Source organism: Saimiri boliviensis, chromosome 1 (genome assembly GCF_048565385.1).
Source record: "Saimiri boliviensis isolate mSaiBol1 chromosome 1, mSaiBol1.pri, whole genome shotgun sequence".
In the NCBI taxonomy this organism is placed as follows: Eukaryota; Metazoa; Chordata; class Mammalia; order Primates; family Cebidae; genus Saimiri; species Saimiri boliviensis.
In genome coordinates, this window is record NC_133449.1 from 49,562,139 (window position 1) to 49,578,860 (window position 16,722).

The window sequence follows — 16,722 nt, forward strand, 5'->3', positions numbered from 1 at the left end:
GGGTTTCTCCATGATGGCCAGGCTGGTCTTGAATTCCTGACCTCAGGTGATCCACCCACCTCGGCCTCCCAAAGTGCTAGGATTACAGGCGTGAGCCACCACGCCCGGCAATCCTAGCATTCTTATGCGGATTTTTTGCTACAGACTGAGCCAGCTGCATAATTTGTAGGGCTTAGCACAAAATGAAAATTCAGAATCCCTTTAAAATAAATTATTAGGAATTTCAAGATGAGGACAGCAGAGAATTAAACAAAGTGTGGGGTTTTAGTTATTACTGTGAAATTTTAATGGTGATTTTACCATTTTCTTCATTATCTCTACACTTATTAATTGGAGTTCTTCTGTAAAGAAGAGTTGTCCCTTCTGTGCCGTTTATTTATTAAGTCATTTACTTATGTCAATATTAATTTGGAGATATTTATTTCATTCTTTGGGTTATAAGTAAATACTTTTGTTATTCATTTTTGCTACTCATGTAGTTTCAGTTTTGAAAACTTGGGCAGCTCTTTCAGGTGGTTCCTGTGTTCTTTTAATATGGCCCCATCTTCTCTATGTTTTATTTCTTTTTATTATTATTTTTTAAGACAGAGTCTTGCTCTGTCGCACAGGCTGGCGTACAGTGGTGCGATCTCGGCTCACTGTAACCTCCATCCTTTAGGTTCAGGCAATTCTCCTGCCTCAGCCTCCTGAGTAGCTGGGATTATAGGCACCCACCACCGTGTCCGGCTAATTTTTGTATTTGTGTTAGAGGCTGGGTTTCGCCATGTTGGCCAGGCTGGTCTTGAACTCCTGACCTCAGGTTATCCGCCCGCCTCGGCCTCTCAAAGTGCTGGGATCACAGGCCTGAGCCACTGTGCCTGGCTTTTATTTATATATTTATTTTCTTTTAGTACTTCCTTACTTCCTGATAGCACAGGATTCTCCAGGTTTGTTTGCATTTTCTTTTTCTTAACCCTGGAATCAACCTCTTCACCAGGGAGCCCCATTCTTCTTATTGGAGAATGGAATTTTTTTTTGGACAGAGTCTCACTCTTCTCCAGGCACCAGGCTGGAGTGCAGTGATGTGATGTCGACTCACTGAAACCTCCACTTCCCAGCTTCAAGTAATTCTCCTGCCTCAGCCTCCTGAGTAGCTGGGACTACAGGCATGCACCACCATGCCCAGCTTGGAGAATGGTATTTAGAAACCAAGATTTGGATGCTAGGTATGCTCCTAGGTACTGGAGTGTCACTGTTTCTAGCCCCTCTCAGTGAACAGAGCTAGGAAATAGTAACTCATACATACAAACATTCACCTACTGTAAGACATCCTAGTTGCCTCTAAGTTTTGGCAATTATGAATAAATCTGCTGGAAACTTCTTTTTTTTTTTTTTTTTTGAGACGGAGTTTCACTCTTGTTACCCAGGCTGGAGTGCAATGGCGCAATCTCGGCTCACCACAACCTCTGCCTCCTGGGTTCAGGCGATTCTCCTGCCTCAGCCTCCTGAGTAGCTGGGATTATAGGCATGCGCCACCATGCCCAGCTAATTTTTTTGTATTTTTAGTAGAGACGGGGTTTCACCATGTTGACCAGGATGGTCTCGATCTCTTGACCTTGTGATCCACCCGCCTCGGCCTCCCAAAGTGCTGGGATTACAGGCTTGAGCCACCGTGCCCGGCCTCTGCTGGAAACTTCTATGTAGTTTTTTTTTTTTTTTTTCCTTTTAGACCAGGTCTCACTCTGTTATCCAGGCTGGAGTGCAGAGGCACAATCATTGCTCACTGCAGCCTTGATCTGCTGGGCTCAAGCGATCCTCTCACCTCAGCGTCCCAAGTAGCTGGGACTATAGGCACATGTGACCACATCCAGTTAATTTTTAAATATGTTTTTGGAGATGTGGTTTCCCTATGTTGCTCAGGCTCACCTCAAACTCCTGGGCTTAAACGATCCTTCAGCCTTGGCCTTTCAAAGTGCCGGCGTTGCAGGTGTCAGCCACCATGCCCGGCCTCTTTGTGCAGGCTTTTGGGTGGACATAAATTTTAAATTCATTTGGGCAAATATCAAGTAATGTGACTGCTGGAACATATGCTAAGAACATGTGTAGCTTGGCCGGGCGCGGTGGTTCACGCCTGTAATCCAAGCACTTTGGAGGCCAAGGTGGGCGGATCACCTGAGGTCGGGAGTTCAAGACCAGCCTGACCAACATGGTGAAACCCCATCTTAAAAAAAAAAAAAAAAAAAAAAAAGAATATGTTTAGCTTTGCAAGAAACTGCCAAATTGTCTCCCAAAGTGGCTGTACCATTTTGTATTCCCACCAAAAATGAATGAGAGTTCCTGCTGCTCCATATTTTCACCACTACTTGGTGGTGTCAGTGTATTGGATTTTGGACATTCTAATAGGCATGTGGTGGTACCTCATTATTGTTTTAATCTGTAATTTCTTAATGATATATGATGTTGAACATCTCATATGTTTACTTACTATCTGTGCATCTTCTTTGGTGAGGTGTCTGTTGAGGTTTTTTGCCATTTAAAAACATTATTTTTTACTTTTTTAGAGATAGGATCTTGCTCTGTCACTTAGGCTGGGGTGTAGTGGAACAGTTGTAGCTCACTGCAATCTTAAACTCCTGGACTCAAGCAATACTCCTGCCTCAGCCTCTTGAATAGTTGGGACTACAGGTGCATGCCACCATTCCTGGATAATAATAATAATTATTATTAATTGTAGAGAAGGGGTCTCCCTATGTTGCTGGGCCTGGTCTTGAACTCCTAGCCTCAAAGTGATGCTCCAACCTTGGCCTCCCTAAGTGCTGGGATTACAGGTGTGAACCACTGTGCCCAGCGTTTTGCCTATTTTTAAATTGAGTATTTTGTTTTCTAGTTCTTGCATTTTAGGTATTTTTTTGTGGGGGCTGGGGGTACAGGGTCTCACTTTGTCACCCAGGTTGGAGTGCAGTGGTACAGTCATGGCTTACTGCAAACTCAACATCCTGGGCTCAGGTGACCTTTCTGCCTCAGCCTCCTAAATAGCTGGAACTTCTTACTTTGTTTTGTAGAGATGGGGTCTTACTACGTTGCCCAGGTTGGTAACAAACCCCTAGCCTCAAGCAATCCAGCCACCTCAGCCTCTCAAAGTGCTGGGATTAGAGGGATGAGCCATGATGCCTGGCTAAGAGTTCTTTGTATAATCTGGATAACACTACTTTATCAGTTGAGTCTTTTGCAAATGTTTTCTACCAGTTCGTGGCTTCTCTACTTCTCTACTCATTACCTTGGCATTGACTTTCAGTATTATTGCTTTTTAATTAATCACTTTGAAACTATATAGAAGTGGTTTTTTTTTGTTTGTTTGTTTTTAAGATGGGGTTTCACCATGTTGGTCAGGCTGGTCTTGAACTCCTGACCTCAGGTGATCCCCCCGCCTTGGCCTCCAAAGTGTGTGGATTACAGGCATGAGCCACCATGCCCGGCCTAGAAGTATTTTTAAGATTTTTTTTTTTTTTTTTGAGACAGAGTCTTTTTTTTTTTTGCTGTGTTGCAAGGCTGGAGTGCGGTAGCATAGCCTTGGCTCACTGCAGACTCTGTCTCCTCAGTTCAAGCGATTCTCTTGCTTCAGCCTCCCCGGTAGCTGGGATTACAGGCACGTGCCACCATGCCCAGTTAATTTTTGTATTTGTAGTAAAGACAGAATTTTGCCATGTTGACCAGGCTAGTCTCGAACACATGACCTCAGGTGATCCACCTGCCTTGGCCTCCCAATGTGCTGGGATTACAGGTGCTAGCTACTGCTCCTGGCCTTTAAATTCATTTTTAAGAGTTTTTTTTTTTTTTTTTTTTTTTTTGAGGCTAAGTTTCACTCATGTTGCCTAGGCTAGTGTGCAATAGTACGATCTTGGCTCGCTGCAGCCTCCGCCTCCTGGGTTCAAGTGAGTCTCCTGCCTCAGCCTCCCAAGTAGCTGGGATTACAGGCATGCACAGCCATGCCTGGCTAATTTTTTATTTTTTGTAGAGACAGGGTTTTGCGATGCTGGCCAGGCTGGCCTCAACCTCCCTAGCTGTAGGTGATCTGCCCACCTCAGCCTCCCAAAGTGGTGGGATTACAGGCCTGAGCCATCATGCCTGGCCTCATTTTTAAAAGTTTGAACTCATTTTTTCCTCGTCCTTGAGTATGTCTTTCAGTTTCTGCCTTCTTCCCTCTTTATCTACTGTCTTCATCTTTTCATGGCTTGAATCATTCGATAAACATGAGTGAACACCTACTATGTGCCAGTCCCTGTAGATATTGTGCATATGCTATGGAACAAGACAGATAACCTCCATGCTCTCTTGAGTCTTCCTGAAGGGTCACAACTACTACGTAAGTAGAAATCTTAAAAGAAATACATGCTTGTTATTTTAAAAAAGAATAAAATAGAGGTATATAAAGTAGAATGTGAATGTTCCCCTCAGTCACCCTAATCCCACTCTTCTGCATTCTCTACAGTTAATGGTTTGGGGTGTGGACTTTGATGGTATCTTCAGCTAAACCAAATCTGCATGACACGGAGGTCTCAGGTTGTGGCAAAAGTATTTCCAGATGGAAATTGGCACTGGTTGGGATGTAAAAACCAAGTCAAAGCATCCCCATTCCCATTTCCAAAAGTTCTGATTTTGGTAGGCTTGCCTGACTGTTGCCTGCTGACCCTGGAAGTACTTGAGGCTTCCAAAATGTGTTCCTTGGAATCCTGGCTAGGATGCTGTTCTGAAGTAAAGATTCCATGGTCAGCCGGGCGCGGTGGCTCAAGCCTGTAATCCCAGCACTTTGGGAGGCCGAGGCGGGTGGATCACGAGGTCAGGAGATCGAGACCATCCTGGTCAACACGGTGAAACCCCGTCTCTACTAAAAATACAAAAAATTAGCTGGGTGTGGTGGCGCACGCCTGTAGTCCCAGCTACTCGGGAGGCTGAGGCAGGAGAATTGCCTGAACCCAGGAGGTGGAGGTTGCGGTGAGCCGAGATCGTACCATTGCACTCCAGCCTGGGTAGCAAGAGTGAAACTCCGTCTCAAAAAAAAAAAAAAAAAAAAAGATTCCATGGTCAACGGGATTTGAGATACACTCTCTGTTACATTCCCTTCTCAGGGGCTCGATATGCGTATCAAAACATCAAAGCTCTGAGAAGTCCTGCAATCACAAATCCTGTTTATTCTAGTGTTTCATAAATGTATTTAATCATATCTTCTGTTTGTTCCATGGAACTGTAGTAAACCCATGTTGATCCCAAGTTCTGTGGAACTAACTTGGGGAGCCCAGGAGCCTGTGCTAGTCCATCTGCCTGTGGCTCTTGAAATACAGCATTTCTCCAGGGGCTTTTGTATCTTGCTAGGGTGAGGTGAAGGCCTCCGAGGATGTGAGCTTCCCCTGAAAAAATCTACAGCAGATGACCCGTGAGGAAGATCAACCAGGCCACTACTCATGCAAGAACATTCTGCATTCAGGACCTTTGCCTGTGGAACCCAGTGACCACTGAAGGCTCTAGGCTTACTTAGACATAAGGTTGGCTTGCACTCCAAATTCAATGCCTTCTAGAAATCCAAAGTACTCCTCAGAATTTCCACCATTTTCCTGGACACCATGCCGTCATGTTATCTCTGACTTCAGCTCCTGTTCCTACGGGTGCTGTCCTGGTTCCACGCCTCCAGATAGTAAATGTCAGCCCTTGAGATTTCTGCAAAGGGAACGGTTCACACCAAGCATGTGGTGCATGGGAGGTTTGGAGCAGGAGTGGGCATGTGAAGAAGACAGAGGAGAGGTCTCGGCAGCCAATGGTATAGTAGGCAGCCCCATCTGTAGAGTCCCTGATCTTGGGGGCACCACTGGCCTCCATCTCATCCAGTCTGGCTTCCTTTGCACATGTTGCTGCTCTTTCTGTGTCTCTTCCTTTCCTCCCCTTCTCTCCACCTCCTTTGCTGGAGCAAGGCTCCTGACTCACACATGAGTTCAGCCCTATCTTTAGATCTCACCTTACTCAAAGGGGCTTATCAGGCCGGTGGGGAGGGAGTGTGATCTGTACAACCACCGAAAGTAGGTTGGCCTGTTGGAGCATGAGCTGTTTTTTTACTTTGTAGCTCTTGGTATTTGTTCTTTTGGGGTTTTCCAGTGCTTTCTGGAAACTGTGATTTCTCAAGCTGTAGGAATGGGAATCAGGGGATGTCCCAGTATGGGAGCAATAAAGGGAGCATAGACAGAGACATGCATGAGAAAGGACAATTTTTAAAATTTTTAATGAGAAAAAATTTCTTGGAAAAGATAATCTAAACAAAAGCCAAACAAACAAACAAACAAACAAACAAAACAAGTTATAAGAAGAGTATGCAGTGAAAAGCAAGTCTCTCTCCCCATGTTCAGCCCCTTATAACTTGTTCCTAAAATGGCCACTGTCACCAGCTTTTTATTGAGCTTTTGGGAAATGTTTTGTGTGCATATAAACAGAAATGTATATGTATTCTCCCCCATTACAAAATAAATAATACGGTGGGCGCAGTTGCTCACGCCTGTAATCCCAGCACTTTGGGAGGCCTAGGTGGGTGGATCATTTGAGGTCAGGAGTTCGAGACCAGCCTGGCCAACATGGTGAAACTCTGTCTCTACTAAAAATACAAAAATTAGCCAGGTGTGGTGGCAGGTCCCTGTAGTCCCAGCTATTTGGGAGGCTGAGAAAGGAGAATCACTTGAACCTGGAAGGTGGAGATTTCAGTGAGCCAAGATTGTGCCACTGCACTCCAGCCTGGGTAACATAGTAAGACTCTGTCTCACAAACAAACAAACAAAAATAAACAAATGGTGGCCCGTCATACATATAATCTTACTTTTGCCTTTTAAAAATTTAACAGCATACCTTCACTATTTTACATGGAGCTACAGGATATGTATGTTCATAAACATATAAGTTCATAAACATGCACTCATAACACAGACGTATTTTATTTTTTTCCTTTTATTTGCACAAAAGGAAAACCCAGGTGATCCTCCTCATTAACCGTTGGAGAAGGTTTCCAGGGCATGGGATTATCCAGTATGAGGTGGGATTCTGGGTGCCAGACATTCCTGATGTCAGGTTTGGTGATGGTGAACACTAAAGGTCGTTTCTGACCGCTCATAGTTGTAGCAGATTGTATCCTTCTTCCCAGTTCTCTTCCGTTCACTCCGTAACAGGATCTGGCTGCACCACCCCAGGCCATGGGACCTGGAACGCCTTCCTGTGGGAGGAGTATATTCTTTCGCTTCCTCGGCTTTAGGCTGGGAAGAGGGTGGGAGTTGTATACACCAAGTCCAAGTCAAAGCCTTAAGAACCAGTGTGGACTTTTGCTTTGCGTCTTTGTCCATGACTATGAGGATGGAGACAGGAGCTGGGCTGTTCTTTCAGCCTGAGTCTCAGACTAAGAAGACATGGAATAAAGCCACAGTTGACCCACATCTTATGAATAATGTCGTGAGAAATAAACCGTGCTTGCTGTAATACCCTAAAATTCTGGGGTTGTTGGTTACAGCAGCCTAACCTGGTGAAAGGTGCCTTCTGCTAGGAGACAGTGCTGGCTGTGCTCAGTCACAAAGCATTAGGACAGCTCTGAGGACCTGGTTACTGGTTACTTGCTCACAGTGTCCTCTATTTGATCCGGATCAGCCTCCAATTGATAATCACAACGATAATTGATAAGCTGAGTTGTAATCACAGCACTTTGGGAGACCAAGGGATCACCTGAGGTCAGGAGTTTGAGACCAACCTGACCAACACGGTGAAACCTTGTCTCTACTGAAAATACAAAATTAGCCGAGCGTGGTGGTGCATGCTTGTAATCCCAGCTATCTGGGAGGCTGAGGCAGGAGTTTACTGCTGGAACCTAGGGGGTGGAGGTTACAGTGAACTGAGATCGTGCCACTGTACTCCAGCCTGGGCAACAAGGGCAAAACTCAGTGTCACACACAAAAAAGTAAGTTTAGGTTGTTATTCCAGGAACCAAGATGTACCACACTTAGATATTTTTCCGTACTTTCTATATTACGTAGAAGTCCCAATGGCCATGAACTTTCAGGAAGCCATTTGGCAATGCAAAATAAGAGTTCTAAATAATTTTCACTTCTAGAAATCTAGCTCAAGATAATAATTAAAGAGGGAGGTTTGTCAGAGTTATTTGAAAAATTGGGAACCACCTAAATGCCCCATAACAGGGGAAGCGTGTACATACACTAGTCTAATGAGGGACATTATGAAGCCATTAAAAATCAAGTTGCTGAATACTTAATGACATAAAGGAGATGTTGATGTTTTAATATTGAATAAAATAAACAGGACGCAGAACTGTATATGCATGACAATTCTAATGTGCAGAACAAATTTGGGATTGTGCAGTTTATAATTTTATATCTTTTTTCACTTACACTTGTGAATAAGCACTTACCCTCAGCCATTAAATATGTAAATACATGTAAAAAGAAGACTGGGAAGGAAATAAGCAAAAATAGCGGTTATTTCTAGTAGATAGCATTTTCTTTCCCATACTTTCTATATTTTCTAAACATTCTAGGATGAATGTGTACTACTTTTAAAATAAAAAAATAAGTGACTGCTACTTAAAAATGAGAATTATTCTGGTCACCTCTAGGGCTGTGCCTTTGTGCTGTGGTTACCCAGGGGCCTTAACTGGGGCTCCTTGTCTAAGAATAAGCCTGTGTGTTTAATTAGGTCACTCTCCTGCCGACCTAGAATCTCTGCACAGGGCTTAGCTTGTGTTGCCCAGAACCCCTGAGGAGCCGCCCCTCCGAGGGAACTCTCAGCTTCTCACAGACAGGCACTGACTGCTTCTGCCTGCTGACTGTGAATTTGAGACTTCTGTGAACTGTCACTCCGACAGAGCTGCCACTCTTAGGCCTCTTCAACCTATCTTCTTTAAAAATTAATTCAGACGGCCGGGTACAGTGGCTCATGCCTGTAATCCCAGCACTTTGGGAGGTCAAGGTGGGCGGATCACTTGAGGTCAGGAGTTTGAGACCAGCCTGGCCAACATGGGAAATCCCCTCTCTACAAAAAAATATAAAAAATTAGCCAGGTGTGGTGGCATGCACCTGTAACCCCAGCTACTTGGAAGGCTGAGGTAGGAGAATCGCTTGACCCTGGGAGGCGGAGGTGGCAGTGAGTGGAGATTGTGCCACTGCACTCCAGTCTGGGCAACAGAGCAAGACTCCCACTGGAAAAAAAAAAAAATCAATTCAGACATATCTTATTGAAGAGAAAATGAAGACTTGGGAACATTTTAACCACTTTGGGATGATGAGAATTCATTCATTCATTAGTGAATAATAGCTGCTATGCCAGGCAGCTATTGTTCATTGTTCCCTATGGCCTTCCCCATATAGCCTGTGTGACACACATTCAGGCCCTGGAGTGACTGGTATGTGGACAGAGGGCATGGGAGAATTCTCAGAAGTCAAGCTGGCATGACAGCTGGAAGTGCTGCCCAGGAAGGAGCTTATCCCAAAGGGGAAAGGAGCGTGGCACAATGGCAAGGCCTTCAGTAGAGACTTCCTGGTCTGCCTCCCCACCTGCTGTTTCACTCACGTCTTTACCCAGGTCTGGCCCTTGTGAGGGTGTGCAGTGTGCTGTGTGGGGTGCTGTGCAGTGTGGTGTGAATGTCTGAGTATGAGTGAGCGAGTGGGTGAGAGTCCAGGGTCTGGTGTCCACAGGGGAAGCTGCAGTGGAGTCAGGGAGCAGAACTGGGGACAAGTGGAAAAGGGACTGGCAGCCTTATAGGACAGAGTCTGAAAAAAGTAGTACAGCATCATCCACTTTCAAAGATAGTCTTCCATAGCCGTTTTACAATAACCCATGTGAACTGCTGGGTGATACCTTGGACCTTATCATCTCCTAGGCTGCTCCACATCCAAAACCTTACATTGTATCATCTTTAATGCTTGTAAATTCAGGTAGGAGGTACATACAGTGATGTACATGAATTCCTATGCCCGCCGTTTGGTCTGTAAGTTTCGTCCATGTTATTGTGGGTAGCGTGATTGGTTTTTCTTCATTGCTGATTCCACTGGGTTGACATGTCAGCATTTATTTACCCATTCTGGAACTGATGGAGATTTGGGTTGTTCCCAGTTTGTGATGATGATGATAAAGGTGCCACGGCATTTTACACACGTCTTTCGTTGGGCACACACCATTGTCTTTTCTTTTTTTTTTTTTGAGAAGCTGTTTCACTCTATTGTCCAGTGCAGTGGCATGATCTCAGCTCACTGCAACCTCCACCTCCTGGGTTCAAGTGATTCTTCTGCCTCAGCCTCCTGAGTAGCTGGGACTACAGGCACCCACCGCCATGCCCGGCTAATTTTTGTATTTTTAGTAGAGATGGGGTTTCACCATGTTGGCCAGGCTGGTCTCGAACTCCTGGCCTGAAGTGATCCGCCCGCCTCAGCCTCCCAAAGTGTTGGGATTATAGGTGTGAGCCACTACGCCCAGCCCATACATTGTCTCTGAGCCCACTTTCCTTCCTGTGGCCTCTTTGCTGCTCTTTGAGACTCCGGTCCTGCAGCACCCCCAGGTTTCTTGCCCATCAGTGTGGCCACTGCCCTAATTCATTTCTTTCTTGGCTGAGACTCGTGTAAGGGGTGTCTTTCACATGCTGTTCCCACATCTGCACCCTCTTCTTGAGACCTCCTGACTCCTGCCCTGTCTCACCACTGACATCCCACTGGCCAAGGCCTCCTCTGACATTGCCGAGCACAGGAGGCATTTGAACCTTCTCTCCCTCCGCCTTTCCGCAGCACTGTGCCTGCTCCAGGGGCTTGGGCCAGCTTTTCTCCTCCTTTTGTTCCACTCCTCCGCCTGCTTCCTCTCAGCCTCCTCTGCTGGGTCCTCTCCTGTCTCCATCCCACCTGGTTGTTCCGGGGGCTCTGTTCTTGCCTCTCTTTCTGTCCCTCTCCAAAGGTCCTCATGCTGGATCTTTAGCTGCCGGAGATGCTGATACAACATCTCTCATCCTTGATCCCTAGGTACAAAAACCTAGGGAATTTTCCAAACTCATTTTGTGGAAAACCTTGATAGGCTCTGACAGGAGGTTATTTGCTGTCCCTATGTAGCCACTTCGTGTGAATGAATATTCATATGTTGGCTGCAGGAATGTCAATGTGTTTGACTATGGGCTGCTGCCCCAGATCCCAGCAAGGGTGTGATCATGCATATACAGAGGAAATTATGTTTTATCTTCTTACGCCCAGAAAATATTAAATATAGCTGGGCGTGGTCGCTTGTGCCTTTAATCCCAGCTAGAGGCCGAGGCCAGTGTATTGCTTAAGCCCAGAAGTTCCAGACCAGCCTGGGCGACATAGTGAGACCCCTATCTCTAAAAACCTTTTTTTTTTTTTTTTTTTTTTTTTGGAAAAGAAAATATTGAGGCCAGGCATGGTGTTGAAACCCTGTTTCTACTAGAAATACAGAAAAATTAGCCAGGCGTGGTGGCGGGTGCCTGTAATCCCAGTTACTCGAGAGGCTGAGGCAGGAGAATTGCTTAAACCTAGGAGGTGGAAGTTACGGTGAGCCGAGATCGTATCATTGCACTCCAGCCTGGGTGACAAGAGCAAAACTCTGTCTCAAGAAAAAAAGAAAATATTGAATCTGAATATATCTATCCCTAATGGTTTCAGATGAAAAATTGTAGACCTGGAACTCCCAAGGGTGCCTCAACTTAGGCCTCCCCAGCTCTGAATGGGGCTGTTCACCTTCCTGACAAGCCCCCTTCCTTCCGGCCTCTCTGGCTGGGTGGCCCCATACTCCTCCGGCTCCTCAGATTCTAAGCCTCTTCCCTCACCGCGATCACTTACGACTCAACAGCTCTCAAGTCCCGGTTAACCCAGTGGGTCTTTGGCCTGTCCTCTCTTCTCCATTTCCCATCGATTCAGGCTCTCAATAGTGCCCTCCTAGGCTACTGCAGTGACTTCTCAGCAGCTCTGCTTTATCTGGGCTTCCAGTGCCTCCTTGAGCTGACACCAGAGGCAGCTTCAGAAACATGGTGGAGCATCCTCATCATGCTCAAGATGCTGCCCGGCTCCCACCACCGGCAGGATCAAGGTCAAGCTCTTCAGTGGAACACAGGAAGCGTCCCGATCTGGCCTTGCTCCCCTCTCCCATCTCCCATGGGTCCCTGGGACTGATTGTGGGCAGGCCACACCCTTCTCCCTTTCACACTACTGTTGCTCTGCTAAGAATTCTTCATGTGGTCTGCCTAGGGCGTTCTCCTTTTTCAAAAGAGAGTGGGCATCGCCTTCTCCTGGAATTGCCTTCACTCCGGGCCCCTGTAAAGGCCAGGTTTTGGTGAAATACAACTCTCCTGTTGATGTTCTGCATCTATATTTTATGTCCAAAGCCCCATATCTGTAATGGAATATTCTAGTAGGAGGCGAACTTGCCGTCTCAGTGACACTTCTCTTGAGTCCCATGGGAGTGGCATCTCGCTCCCCTCCACATCCCTGCCCTGCGCCCACTACTGCTCCCAGAATGCTGGGCTTGATGAATTCTTCTTCTCTCAACATTGTGACAGTTCCCTCTGGAGGAAGATTGCTTGAACTTGAGTCCCGGACAGCTCCCCAGTTTCCGGCACCCTTTCCCATCCAAACTCATAAACCTGATCCCAGCCCAGACTTCATCCACAGACAAATGGATTCCATCCTTAAGGCTTCCTCTTCCTCTCCCTCATCACACATCACTCTGCAAGCCAAAGGGGTTTTTCTCCCAAATTTTCTCCAACCTCTCCCCCTCCTAGCATCACACCCACCGAGGTCTGATTCAGGCTCAGCATCCCTTGCCCTGCTCACTGCAACAGTCTCCAAACTGGCCTCTGCCCCCTCTATGTGTTTTCCTCCATCCGGGGCCAGGTCACTCTTCCTCTTGCCACTTTCCACAGATGACCTGTCACCCACATGATAAAGTCCCTGAAGAGCTACTGCTGCGTGCCCCAGCTCATCCCTCAAGCCCTGCTACTGCATTTCCAGTCACGTGTGCCGCCCCTCCAGCCAGGCCTGTCTGCTGGCTATTCCCACCCGCTGGCCAGGCTGCTACTCAGCACCATTCGTGGATACCCTTGCGTGAGTGCGGCTCCACCTGCCCTTGCCTGGTGGCTTATTCTTTAAGGCTTCCTTCTCTGCAAAGCTCTCCCTGAACCCCCTGGGTGCTCAAGGGCATGGGCTCATCTTTTCACTGTTTCCTAGTTACATGTGCTGTCTGTCTCCTCCTGTGACTGTGAACTCCCTAAAGGACAAGTGGCACATCTTACTCATAGTTTTGAACCCAGCTTCCAGCGCAGGCATGGCAGGAGGCAGATGCGTAATCAATGCATGTTGTCTGACTAGGATGGTTTATAAACAGGAGCCGTCTGGAATCCACAGATCTCAGGCTCCCACCAGCTTCCCTTTGCCTCTGGACTCTGCCCTGGCCCCTCCTCACCTCGCCCACATCCTGCTGTGTAGATACTCACCCCTTCCAACTCTGAAGATTGCAGGGAGGGGCCCCGTGGCTCTCTGTGGGAGAGGTGTCCCAGCTTTTGCTCTCAGCCTCCCCTGGCTGAACCTCAGTGGGAGCTGAGCAGGTTTGCCGTGACCTTAGATGCCTTCCTTCTGCCCCAGATCTTGCCTCGGGGCTCTACTGCAGCTCCCTGCCCTCTGCTGCTGGACTGGGAGGCCTCCAGCACCCTGCCTGACATGTTCCTCCAGGAGGGGACACAGCTGTCTCCTGAGCCTCCGGCGCCCTCCACCTCCCGCAATCCTCAGATGCTTCCCTGGGGAGACACGACCTGTCAGGGCTGCACAGCTGCTGGGATGAGGGCTCCCTTGGTGTTCCAATTTAGGAGTAAATAAGGCTTCACCCTCTGAGGGGTTGGTTTCATGTAAAAGAGAAGTCTCAAGAGCCTTGAATTGATGGCACTTGGGGGAACCCTTGGCTGCTGGCCTCGCCTGCCTTCTATGGGCTGTGTAGTGACATTCCTGTTCCCACCTCTCTTCCACTCGTCCCTAAAATTGCAGGCTCCAAGGGCTCCATCCTGAGCTCCGGGGCAGTGTCTGCATGCCCTCTGCCCAACCCTGGTCCCAGTATGCCCACCCAGGCCACACAGGTGCACTCTGTTACCCACCCACCTACCTACGCTCACACATGCATGCCAGCAATCATACGTTGTCCAGGTTGGTCTTGAACTTCTGGCCTCTAGTGATTCTCCCACCTTTGCCGCCTGACTCACTAGGATGATAGGCGTGAGTCACCGTGCCCAGCAACACTTTTTAAACGGATGCGGTTTAAGAGGAATGCTGGCTGGATTAGTCTTGTTTCCACTTCCCTGTAATAAAGGAGAGCTGCCAAGCTGGGGGCTCAGAAGAAGGTGGAAAAACGCGGAGAAGAAACTCCAGGACAGCAACGAGGAGGAGGCTGGAAAAGGGGTCTTGGAACATAGATCCTCTTTTTAAGAAGTGTGGAAATAATTTCAAGTTTATGAAAAGTTGTAAAAGTAAAAAATAGTACAGACACTATCCTTACAGCCTTTACCAAGATGTACCTGTTGCTAACATTTACTCTTTGTTTTTGTCCCCTGCTCTATGTGAACACACATGGGTATGTATGTATGTGTGTGTGTGTGTGTGTGTGTTTGTATGTCTTATGTATGTGTGTGTGTCTTATGTGTGTGTGTGTGTGTGTATGTATGTATGTGTATAGACACAACTGTTTTTCCTGAACCACTTGAAGGTAAGTTACAGTTACACTCATCATGACCTTTTTTCTAAATTCTTTAGTATTTCCCAGGAATAGGAATATTTCCTTACATTATCACAGTGTAGTCATCAACTTCATAGGTTTACACATACAATTTCATAGGGCAGAACTGTCATCTAACCCACTACCCAGATTGCAGCGTTAGTTGTTGACCGCATCACGTCCTTGGCACTAAATGGCCTGCAGTACAGGATTCTGCGTAGGCTTGAATAGTCCATTCAATCACCGTGGCTCTTTAGCTTCCTGTAATCTGGAACATTTCCTATGCCTTTCTTTGTCTTTAACGACATTGAGAAGTCAAGGGACTTTTGTGAGGGGCTGGGGCAGAGGTGGTTTTGCCTATTGATTAAGAATACAGATGCTGGCGTCCAACTGGCTGGGCTCAGTCCCACCCTGCCATTTATCAGCCTGGTAAGTGTGGGAGAGTTGCTTAACCCTTCTGTGCCTCAGTTTGATCATTCATCAATCCAGTGAACAGTTAACCTGTCTCATGGGTCCATTAGGAGGCTTGGCACACAGTAAAAACAGGGCAAGCATTCACTTACTGTCGTGGTAGCAAATCACCTTCTCTTTACGGGGCTCTCAGTGCATCAAGCCCCACAGGGGTGCCTCAGCATTGGCTCAGGGTTCAGGACCAAGCAGCCTGCAGTCCTCCCTGGCTGTACATGCAGTTATCCTAAGGACTCTGTGGTCTGGACAAGCAGCCATATCCTAAGATGGTAGCAGATGCCAGCCAAAGACTCAACAGGGATGTGGCTATCTCAACAGACAGCAAAGTGGGGACCCAGGGCCCTCCAGGAAGTGAAGCCCTTCCCATTGACCAGCGTGGCTGGGCATAAGTCCCACGTTGTTGAGTAAACTCCAGGAGAGGTACCTGGAGAAGGGACCCGAGAAACCACTGAAGTGATGAAACATACCTGAATGTTGCTGGATGGCTTCACCACCCTCAGGTGCAGAGACTTTGAGATGGAGCCTAAGCTGAGCTATAGGAAAGGCAGTTTTTGGACAGCTGCCATGATGCCTCCCAGTGGAAGGGCTGAGCAACTCCTAGAGACTTCTCCTAACCAGGTATTTACTCCTCTTTTCTGACCTAGAGAGGAGCCAGGCAATGTGGAAAAGGGGCTTAAAGGGCTCCCGTGAGAAAAGCAGAGAGCATAGAATAATGGGTGGAAGGGACTCCAGACAGCCTTCTGATTTCTGAAGCTCAGTTCTCCCCTGACACCCTCCATGAAGGCTGCTGTATATAGGCTGCTAACCATCAATCTGTCTATCCATGAATCTAGCCATTCAACTTGACCACAGGTATATATTCTGAAAAATGTGTCATTAGGCAGTTTCAGCACTGTGTGATGCCACAGAGTGCACTTACACAAACCCAAACGGTACAGCCTACTACCACCTCAGCGGCAGGGTGCAGCCTGTTCCTCCCAGCCAGCATCGTCACGAGCATGGGAGTGATGCTTTGCGTTATGATGGTGATGACGTCACTGGGCCATAGGAGTTGCTCAGCTCCTTGTTATCTTATGGGACTAAGTGGCACATGCGGTCTGTCATTGGGAAAAATACTCCACAGCGCACAACTGTGGTTGCTCGTCTGGCTTTGTCAAGGAAGGAGCTATTCCATAGATATGTTTTCTCGTTGTTGTTCCAGAAAACTTTTGTCCTTTTAAGAGTGCCACCTTCATTTAGTTTAGCCATTTTGGAGAGAAAGTGCTGAAACAGACTGTAAACTTGTCTTTCTTTCTTTTTTTTTCTTTTTTTTTTTTTTTTTTGAGACAGAGTCTTGCTCTGTCACCCAGGCTGGAGTGCAGTGGCATGATCTTGGCTCACTGCAACCTCTGCTTTCTGGGTTTGAGCGATTCTCCTGCCTCAGCCTCTAGAGTAGCTGGGATTATAGGCATGTACCACCATGCCTGGGTAATTTTTTTATTTTAGTAGACATGGGGT